This window comes from Pristiophorus japonicus, chromosome 13, assembly GCF_044704955.1.
Source record: "Pristiophorus japonicus isolate sPriJap1 chromosome 13, sPriJap1.hap1, whole genome shotgun sequence".
Classification (NCBI taxonomy): Eukaryota; Metazoa; Chordata; class Chondrichthyes; family Pristiophoridae; genus Pristiophorus; species Pristiophorus japonicus.
In genome coordinates, this window is record NC_091989.1 from 18494256 (window position 1) to 18505451 (window position 11196).

General features: G+C 45.6%; 1 protein-coding gene and 1 pseudogene across 1 annotated transcript in view; both read right to left on the reverse strand.

Annotated features, from left to right (window-relative positions):
• Positions 1-11196, reverse strand: part of chchd3a (coiled-coil-helix-coiled-coil-helix domain containing 3a) — a 334738-nt gene that overhangs the window by 69936 nt on the left and 253606 nt on the right. The gene's annotated exons all lie outside the window — the stretch shown is intronic.
• LOC139279224 (U2 spliceosomal RNA) lies at positions 8113-8291 on the reverse strand (annotated as a pseudogene).

Here is an 11196-nt window from a genome sequence, read left to right on the forward strand (position 1 = left end):
CAAACTATTCGCCTTTCAGCCTCAGTGCCGGTTCATGGGATACCGGAGTCACATGTGCGTAGTACCCAGTTAGGTCACACTTTCATCCATCCTCTGCAGAGGTCAGGTGGGTGCCTGTGGGTGGGGGGCGGGGGCAGATCGAGATCGCAAGGAGAGAGAGAGAGAGACCGGGGAAGAGATGCACGGGGAAGGGGTTGAGGGAAAGAGAGAGAAAGGGGAAGAGCGAAAGCGCGCGCGCGCGGGGGGGGGGGGGCGGTGGTGGGAGAGGGAAGAGAGCGCGAGAGCGACTGATGGAGAGAGACTTGGGAGGGTGGGGTGCGGTGGGGGGGGCAGAAGGAGAGAGAGAGAGAGAGAGAGAGAGAGAGAGAAAAAGAGAGGGGGGGCGGGTCAGACGGGGAAGAGGGGGACAGACAGACAGAGATATGGGGAGAGGAAGGAGCGAGAGAGACAGAGACAGACAGAGTCCAGACGCGTGTCGTCGATTCCTGGGAAATGAGCGGGAGACGCACTTTGGAACAACATAGGTGGAGGCGCAGCACGTTTACAATGGCCGCTGGAAGGAGGTTAAAGCAAACAAGTTTTTGACCCCCGGTGAAACAAAAATCAGAATTAAAAGAAAAAAATTCATTAAATTGTTGAAAGCCTGAAACAAATATGGGAAAGCGATGTTGAATGTCCCGCTGTAAGTTCCAGTTAGATTTTGCCAGATGCTGTCCCCTTTATGAAAGAGGCTATCAGGATAATTTAAATCATATTAGGAGAGAGGCAAAAAAGTTTGTGCCCATTGTTTGTACCTCAGAGTCTGTGAGAGACAGAGGGAATGGCAGCAGAAAAAGAGGAAACAACCGAGCAACGTTTCTGAAGTGTTAAGACATTATTATGCAGTCCAGTCAGTTTTTTGACAAGTAATTTTTTAATAAAGTTTGTACATGACAAACGCAAAGCTTTTAATTAATTCCACTGTCAACAAACTTGTAGAGTGGGCATGCAAATGACAAATGAATTTCCATATAGATAAGTGTGACGTGGTGCATTTTACATAAGAACATAAGAAATAGGAGCAGGAGGAGGCCAATTGGCTCCTCAAGCCTGCTCCACCATTTAATAAGATCATGGTTGATCTGATCTTGGACTCAGCTTCACTTCCCTGCCCGCTCCCCATAACCCTTTTGGTAGGAGCAGTAAGGAGGCTGCCAACTCCATGGAAAATAAGAGTCTAAATGGAGGTGCAAAGGAATCTAGGGGTATAGATTCACAAATCATTAAAAGTAGCAACGCAGGTTAAAAAAGCCATAAAAGTGCAAATAAAGCACTCGGGTTCATTTCTGGAGGAAAATAATTCAAAAGCAGAGAAGCTATGTTAAACTTGTATAGAACCTGGTCTGATTGTCTCATGATTTGAGATAGTGTGGTGGCAATGTGGTAGTACTGTATATATGCTTTTAAGTGGTTGCTGTCGCTGTTGTAATGTTCTTGTTATAACATTTGCTCCAGGACAAAAAGGGCACGCTCAAAGGAGTTCGTGGCCCGGTCAGTATTAAAAAAATTAGAGGAACATTGCCGACAACCCTCCGAGATATCTGCGCTCCTCTAATTCTGGCATCTTAAGCATCCCCGAATTTAATCACTCAATTATTCGTGGCCAGGCCTTCAGCTGCCCAGGGCCTAAGCTCTGGGATTCCCTCCCGAAACCTCTCTTTCCTCCTTTAAGATGCTCCTTAAAACCTTCCTCATCTGCCCGAATATCTTCATGTGCGTCTGTGTCAAACTTTGTTTTAGAATGTTCCTGTGAAGCGCATTGGGATGTTTTTCTATGTTAAAGGAGCTACATAAATACAAGCTGTTGTTGTTTTGAGAAAGTGCAGTGCTACTGTTCCTGACCTGCCTGTGGCTTTTGAGAACATGAAACAAAACATGGATGCCAGTGCAGAATCTGGGAAGCTGGGAATTGCCTTGCCCTGTTTTATTATACTTTGAGATGTGTCCAATTTAAAAGCACATGGCAGTTTATTCTACACTTACAAATTTCAGCCTGTATCTCATCATTGTCTTCATATTCCCCCTAAGGATATACATGATTGTTCAACAAGCTCGTGATCAGAATTGCATTCTATGTGGTAATAGCTTAGAATGAATATGGCTAGGCCTTCTTTTCGGATTTCCAATTGCGTGTTCTTGCATATCCACTGCCTCCCGCCCTCCTCCCGACCCAAGATAAAGCCATGTACACACTTAAGTTGATTGAAATTTTTAAACAGTACCAATAAAATCATCAACAATTTAGTCCAGAGGGGGGAAAAAAAATCAAGCTCGGTCGACGGGATCTCACAATTATAATGGAAGAGGCTTTCAATGTTCTGCATCAGACTTTAAAAAGGTTCTTCTGTAGCAGTGTGCAGCTAGTCATCAACAAATTCTATAAAAATTAATCGATTTGAATTACAAACTGAACTCTTTGATGGCGCTGCGCTAAATTTGCATTGCATAGGACAAAAGCTTGCTTTTATGAATACAGAGACAGGTCAGGATATCTGTTGGTTTGGCAACTGAAAAAGATTGAGCTGGCTTCATGCTGTAATCTGCACTGAAGATGAAAACAGAGTCCCAAGATTTGAAGCATAGCACGTTAATGAATCTTTCTACACACAGTAGCATCAGTCAGGATGTTCACCTACAATGAATGATTAGGAAGTTTTTGGATCCTCTTTATAATTTACGTAAATTACAACCAGGACGAAGAAAGTGGCCTTGTCAGCCAATCCCAGCAACAGAAACATGCTGCAAAGAGCCAATCAACGAGATTTTTTTTTGTGTGTTTAAAATTAATCAAATTATAAACAGTATAATTCTTGATCTTTTGGAGATAGAACATATCTTTGAAGAGGTTTAAAAAAAAATTAGAAGCAACCGCCAACATTGAGCCAAGCCATAAATTCAGCCCGCTAAATAAAAATCTGACCCGATTTCAGCCATGTTATGGCTACAGGACTTTCCGCCCTCAATGTGGAACGACCAATTCTGATAAAACAATGGTAAAAAATAATAACATAATTGATGCAAAAAAATGTTTTCAATGGGAATTAAACAGAGGACTTTGTGGGCAAAATTTCCCCGCAACTCGATCGGGGGCGGTAACCTTCCTGGGCCGGGGCTTTTATTGCCCGGCCCGGAACACCTGCCCCCAATGCAGAATTGGGCATACCGTCTCTCAAAGGAAGCGGAGAGCAGGGCAGTGCGAGACCGGGCCAGCAGTCCAGTACCCAAGATGGAATGCCAGGCTGCACGATGGCGGCCCGGTCCATGCTCAGGCCGTCATGTTTGAGCTGACCGGAGAGTCGGCCGCGATAAAAGATGGCAGCCTGGGGCGTTGCAGGCCTCCCCTTTAAACAGCGCCCCAAGAGCGAACATCCGCCAGTTTCATGGACCATGGGACAATTTTCCCCGCGAGGCATTAAGAGGTCAGCGCGGGATCGCCGCACATGGCGATGTCATCATCGGCGGTTGCGTGGCGGCACGGGGCGCAGCGCTGCCAAGACAGGCCCTCCCAAACCTCCGGGGCAATTTCCCCGGAGGCAGTAGCGCCCCTCTCCCCTGGGCAAAGACCATCGTAGCAGCCCCAAAAGGTGCTAACAGGGCTATAAAAAGGGGCAATTTCACCCCCTCAATCTCATATGACTGTGTATAGGTGAAGTCAAACGAAGGCTATTCTGGCCCTCACTAATCTGAAATGTACGATGGTGCCCATATTATAAATTAATGCAATTAGGTTTTGAACAGTGATTTACTTCATGGCATGAACTGTTGTATGGAGACCACCCCAATCCCATTTTGCTGATATTTATTATTTGCTGGTTTGTCCTATGGGCATCCTGTGAGCCTGCAGGCTTGAAAATGGCTTCTTTTCGTGTGGTTGGGTTATTGGTGGATAAATCCCAAGTCAAAACACCGAGACTCGCTCGTGTCAGCAGCTTGAGATCAATGCAAATTAGTGGGAATATGCAATTAGACTTTATATGCGATGCCTGAAAAAATAACTTACATTTATATAGCGTCTTTTACATCCTCTCGGCATCTCAAAGCTCTCCACAGCAAATGAAACACATTTGAAATGTATTCACTGTTGTTACGTAAGCAGCCCATTTACATGCAGCAAGTGTTCTCTCACAAATGAGTTAAGCGACCAGTTAATCTGTTTTGGTGGTCTTGATTGAGAGATAAATGTTGGCCTGGTCACTGGGAGAACTTCCTGTTCTATTTTGAACAGCATCACTGAATCTTTAATGCTCACCTGGACAGATAGACAGGGCTTTGGTTTAATGTCACATCCAAAAGACTGGAATCCCACAATCCAGCGCTCCCTCAGCACTGCACTCAAGTGTCTGCCTGGAATATGTGCTCGAGTCCCCCAGTAGGGGGAGATTCCACAATATGCACCTACATGGCCCACAAAAACACAAAACTTGGGAACACCTCAGCATAGTGCTGCACCTGTCAGGCCCTCTACCATCTGGGCTATTGGGGGAGTCTTGCTCATTAAAAACACCATTTTCTTGGTAACATTCTGTTTGTAATTAACATGACACTAATCTGAAATTGCAGTTGCCCTGCTCGTCAAAAACGCCCAAATGCTTTTGCCAGAATATAGTGGGGTGACTGCAGACGTTATTACAGTTTAGTTTTCAACACTGATCTTTCTAGTTTGAAGTACAAAATGGGACCTTCCCTCGAACTGGTTTTGTATTGAACTTACTTGAGGCTGGACTGGGATATTAGATATGGCTGATATGTATCTCTCCTGCTCTTCCGTTAGCAATTGAACCATTTTGCACAAGCTATCATCCAATGTTCTGATGAGTGGCTGCTGATGGATTACAATATAAAATGCATCTTTATGGAAAGGACATCTTGCTTATCAATGATGAACTGAAGGATAGTGTACCTCATGGTCTAAAACTGATAGATTATTTCACATAAATCATAGGTTATAAAGCCAATGAAAGCCACAGGCTCTTGTCACCTACTGGACCGAAATATACTTCGCCAATTTGTCTCTTCTCGTGAAAATCTTCAGGTCCAAAATAATCTTGGGATTATTGCAAAGGAATTTGAAAATATTCCAAAAGTATCAATATTGTGACTAAAATAGAGTAGAGTCACCTATTGACATCCATATACATCAATAACAAATTAGATCTATATCACCTCTCATGATCATGAACACCTCAGAACACTTCACAGGGGCAGAGATGGATCATTAGCAAGAAATGAAGGGGGAAGAGAGGAGGCACTGACAGGCATAGTTGAGGAAATATCCTTTAAAGGAGGATTTTGACAGGCACAGAGAACACCAACAAGTAGAAGCTGTTTTGAAAGGAAATTTCAGAGCGCATGGATATAAGAGCTAAAACATCAATATCGGATAATGGAGTCTAATGAGTGGGAAGGAGGAGTAATCCAGAGACACTGGAGCAGAGGGATGTGGACAGTGACACAGTGCTGAAGACGATTTTCCAGGCAGGGTGGAGTAAGGCGATGAACAGAGAGCAAGATTAATTTACTCCTGCACGTGGAACTGTGGAGTTTGGTGGGGGTGCAATGGGGTGATGGGCGTGCAGTAGAGGGCTTGGATAATTCTAAATTAGCTGAAGTTTGTTACTGGTGGAAGTAGGGAGACCAGCAAGGAGAATATGCCGAAGGAATGGAGAAGGGTTTTAGCAGCAGTGTCGGTGAAGTAGGGGGTTGGTGGGTAATATGCTAGAGGAGGCAGGCAGTGGTTTTGGTAATGGGCTATAAGTGGATCTTAAAACACAGCTCAGAATTAATCAGAATGCCAAGGCTCCAAGTTTCGCTTGAGTGGGCAGTCAGAAAGCTAAAACGAGGCACAGCCAGAAGCATACAGGTGCTGACGAGGAACAAAAAATAACTTTTATCTTGCTGATGCTGAACAATAAGAAATTTCAGCTCATCCAGGACTAGATGTAGGATAGGCAGTCAGGTAAGTACAGCCACACACCATCGGCCCAAGTGGCAAAAACGGCGCACCTCCGAGATTTACGTGACCTGCCCGGGCTCGAAGGTGCACCGGAATCTTCTTCAGCAATTCTCCGGTCCTCCTGGAGCGTGGTGTGGCGCAGTGTAGTCTCCCTGGGGCAGAGCAAGCTGATCGCAGTCTGCAGGGGGGCGGGGCTAAGGATCAGCCTTCTTGTCAGTGCCGGCAGCGTTGCGCAGGCGCGTTGGAGCGTTGGAGCATGTGCGCCTGCGCAATGGCTCAGCAGAGCGTTTTTCCCCCAGTCTGTGTTTGAACGGTGTGGGTACCGGGGAGGGATAGAGGAGCGTGGGAGGGGGGGCACTGAGGAGGTGATCGGTGGGGGAGGAGCGTGGCAAGGGCTGGAGGGCGAGCGTGGCAAGGGCTGGAGGGCGAGCGTGGCAAGGGCTGGAGGGCGAGCGTGGCAAGGGCTGGAGGGCGAGCGTGGCAAGGGCTGGAGGGCGAGCGTGGCAAGGGCTGGAGGGCGAGCGTGGCAAGGGCTGGAGGGCGAGCGTGGCAAGGGCTGGAGGGCGAGCGTGGCAAGGGCTGGAGGGCGAGCGTGGCAAGGGCTGGAGGGCGAGCGTGGCAAGGGCTGGAGGGCGAGCGTGGCAAGGGCTGGAGGGCGAGCGTGGCAAGGGATGGAGGGCGAGCGTGGCAAGGGATGGAGGGCGAGCGTGGCAAGGGATGGAGGGCGAGCGTGGGCTGGGGGGCACTCGAAATGATCAAAGGGCCGGAGAGCAGGGGTGCCTCCTTCCAGCCTTCCCCCTCCTCACACACACACACACACACACCCCACCCCACACACACACACTCTCCCACAGCCCCCGGCACCCCCACACCACACACCTCCCCCCTCCCCCCAACACACACACAAACACCCCTCCCCCCACCCCTCACTGTCAGATACAGAGAGAGAGAGAGACACTGACAGAGATAACCTTCCCTTCACATAAAGGTAGGGCTTCTATTTGTTATTGATTGATTGCTTATTACTTTGGTCTTGGTGCTTTTGGTGCAGGGTTCCTTCTATTTTTAATTAATTAATTGCTTATTACTTTTTGTGTTTAGTTTGGTGCTTGGTGCTTTAAATGTACTGCTTTGTTTAGTGCTTAGTGCTTTAAATGTATTTTGCTTCTTTAATGTTATTCAGGTGTTAATGGAATATCCTCTAATTTCCTTCATCCCCCCCACCCTGTTGTGACGCTGATGTGTCCTTTGTGTTTAATGCTTCCCACCCGCCGTCTCTGGCTGTGCCTGCACGAAACTTAACTCGAGGTAAGGTTTTTCAGAACTTACAAAAGTGGACACTTGCTCCATTCTAAGTTAGTTTGAAGTAAGTTTTTGCTGCCGAAACTTGCAAAACAGACCTGGACACACCCCCTTTAGAAAAAAAATACCTGAACTAAAATGAACCTAAACTAACTCACTAGAACTGGAGCAAACTAAGTGCCGAGAATTGCGATTTCTAAGATACTCCAAACTAAACTAGTTGCTCCAAGAAAATTGGAGCAACTCCACCCGAAACTTGGGCCCACAATGTGTCAGTGGAGGGAGTGGAGAGATGGTATCACTGGTGCATACGTGGAAGCTCATCCTGTGCTTGTTGCGGTGCAGATACTTTGCGATATGACAGCCATTAATTAATAGATATTTGAAGCCTGACAGTCAATGATTTATGCTACAAAGGCTCGTGCAATTAGTCAATGTATTTTGTTCTTTCTAGTTCTTCCTTTACAATGTCTTCTGAAGGCTGTGACTTGGTATAGGGTATAATTTTAGACAGCAGCAGCTCTTTTAGTATCTCAACCAAGTTTTCATGTTTCGTACTAGACAGTATTGATATGCAAGTCAAATCATATGCTCCATCATAACCAAGGGCAATCCTGTCATCATTTCACCTAACATCCACACAGATGTTGCTGGCCATCACTTGGGAGTAGGAATTTTGGATGATTTTTCCTATAATCAGCCATGGATTATTTATTTATTTATTTATTTATTTTTATCCAATTTCGTTCCAGATCAACTCTAACGCCAAAGATCACTTTGCGCCAATGTGTTTGATCTTAGGCCAAAAGGCCGAGAGGCGAAGTTGCACCGTTCCTGGAAATATTGCAATACCAGGTCGGTGCATGGAGTGGACGGGGCATGCCCCTGATCCAGCTCCCTGTCCAAAAATCAATTCAATATCATGTCCCCATAGGGGATATCAAACTGATAAAAACAGATACTACACTTGATCTTAGCCAAAAGGCCGAGAAGCGATAATCAGCCATGGATGCCAAAACCAAATACAGCATCCCCCCCCACTGCTTTGCCTGAAATAAGCTAACTCAGCAGAAGAGGTATTGAATCCGCCACTTGTCTGGTCTGCATGACTAACGGCCACACCACGCAGCATTTACTCACCGAGCTCTCACCAGAGGCTGATGTTGATGCAGCCTTAAGCCTTGCAAATGAGAATGCAAATTTTCCACATGCAAAAGAAAATTTTAGGGCTTATTCAACAAATCCAAAAATATTCTGTGCTTGTTCTTAATTCTATTTGATTAAATTCAGTACAGGAGATCAGAAGATAATTAAATATTTCAGATATCTGTGTTATTTTATAATATCTGTAAAGAAAATGAGATTCAATGTTCAGCACTAAACATGTAATAGGATTTGCATTTTCTGTGTTAGTCAACTAAGTGCTGGCAATGAATGTGGAAATTCTAACCTATCTATCTATCTTGTTTCTATCCATCGCCTCTACTGTGTTTGTTTGGCTAAATTGATAGTACTCTCACATCTGCATTATCAAGGTTCAAGCCCCACAGCAGTACTTGAGCATACATTCTGGGCTGAAACTTCCATGCAATGCCAAGCGAGTGGTGCATTACTAGAGGCGTCCTTCTTGAGATGCAACATTAAACCGAGGCTCCATCTACCTCCCTCTACTCGTTATTCAAAGTCAATTAATTGAAACGATCTGACAATTCTAATCAAGCACTCAATTCCAATTTACCCATGTTATTTATGCGTCTTAATTCAAATTAATGAATAATTTATTTATTTTTTTCATGCAAGAAAAACTTTGAAGTATCAGGAGTAGACTGCATTCCAGTGGTTCAGGTGGGAAGTTATGATCCTATTGCACGATTTGAAAAGCAAGGGGTTCTTCCAGTGTGGAGTTCTGCAAGAAAATACTGTCAAGGTAGCAACATTTGTCTGTAACCTTAAGTGCTACATTATTGATCGTAAGCACAGTGGGGTGTGACTGGATGACCAGGTATGGGCTTGTCCATCACTTCAGTCTTTCTTAATTCCAGCAGCTGAATATCCTTGAGTGTGGGTGAGTAGCACTCACTCAGTCACCGGTAAAAAGCAAGTTATGAATGGCCAACTGCAGTGCTTTCGTTTTTGAACACACCCAACGAAGGTTGAAGGTGCCACTGACCATCACATGTGAAGAGCTTTGAGATGTAACAAAGTGCTCCAAATGCAAGCTTTTCTTACTGTGGATTCATTGCTACGAGTATCATAGTGGAAGTATGGAAAGCAAACCCTGTTTTTCTGCAGAGCACAAACTATCCTTGTTGCCTGCTTGACAATTCTACCGTTGTATTTTAAGTAGTACGACTCTTCAGCAACAAACATGCACAACTTCACATTATCTTTACTGCCGAACAGCACAGCTTCTGTTAAACAATACATAAGGCATCACTGGTACTACAGATACTTAAGCTGTCCCTGAGCAAAATATTATAATGGCTTATGGCTTTTATCATTTACTGTGTTTGTTTTTTCTTACCTCACAGACAGACTGTGCCCGAGATACATTCAGATATTAATCATTTATCAATTCTGATAAACAGGAGCATTGTACAGTGCTGAAAAAGGCAGGGGGTGGAGAAACAATGCACACACTGCACGTGTCTAGAAAAAGGCTGAAAAGAGGTCTCAGAGGCTGTCAAGTGAGACACTTTTGCCAATCTTCTGGGAGTTTTATTTTCAAATGTTTAGATCAAAGCCGTGCATTTTGAAACGCTACGCAGAATGTTTGTGGCACCACATGAAGGACACATTTCCAAACCTTTCAAGTCGATGACCTTTCGTCAGAACTGGCTGAAGTTAGAGATGTAACAGATTTTAAGCAAGTATAGGGACAAGGAAAAGGGGGAGGGGAGAAAAGAACAAAAGGGAAGGTCTGTGATAGTGGAAGGCAGGAGAGATTAAATGACAAAAGATATGATTGCACAAAGAAAAAGAAGATAGCAATGGAACATGTAAATAAACAAAAGGGTCGAGAAAAGGTGTAAATGGGAACAGCAGAATCATCAGCAGCTGCCATTTGAAAAAATATGGGCAAGAAGTTATGGTTTGAAATTGTTGAACTCGATGTTCAGTCCAGAAGGCTGTAAAGTGCCGAATGGAAAGATGAGCCAGGAAAAATTGGGTACTGCCCGTAACACTCGCGAGGCGCGAAACTTTGCAACAAGTGCAGAAGTCTCGCATCTCATGAGAAATTGGGGTTGAAGCCCCCAAAAGGAAGTGGAATGCTAAAGGAAGCACTTCACTCCCTTTCTGGGGTACTAGCGGGGCGGACGCATCAGGAGCGGGGCGCAGCGCTCCACACTGTGCTGCATGCCGTTGCTGCGTTGGAGGGGCTCTTCCCTTAATTAAAAGGGAAGGGTCAAAGCAGCATACTCTACAGCAAAAAAAAGGGTCCTACCTGGACCACTGGGGATGGGGGTGTCATGCCAACAGCCTGGCACTCAAGCAGAGTGCCGGGTTGATGGATCGCAGCACGGACCCCATGTTCAAAGTGCCAACAGGGCACAAGAAAAAAAAATTGGGTTATTGAATAAAAAAAACAGCCCACCTCCCCTTTAAGCTTTGCCCCGCGAGCGGCTGTCCCCTGAAGCTGTCATCGCAGTTTCAGGGGGTGATGCCCAATTTAAGGTCCGGGGCGCTGTGCACAGTGATGACGTCAGCATCGCCAGCACAGTGGAGCAGGACAGTACGGATTACCGCCATTGCTAAACTCCCGGTAAATTTAGCGGGAGTCGTTAGCAGCACTGCGCACAGTCGCAAAGTCGTTTGTGCCCCGTGAGCGTCCCCTGGGGATGCAAATGGGAGGCGCAAAAGACCCGAATTTCAAGGGCGAGGTGCTGATCCGCAAGGTTACG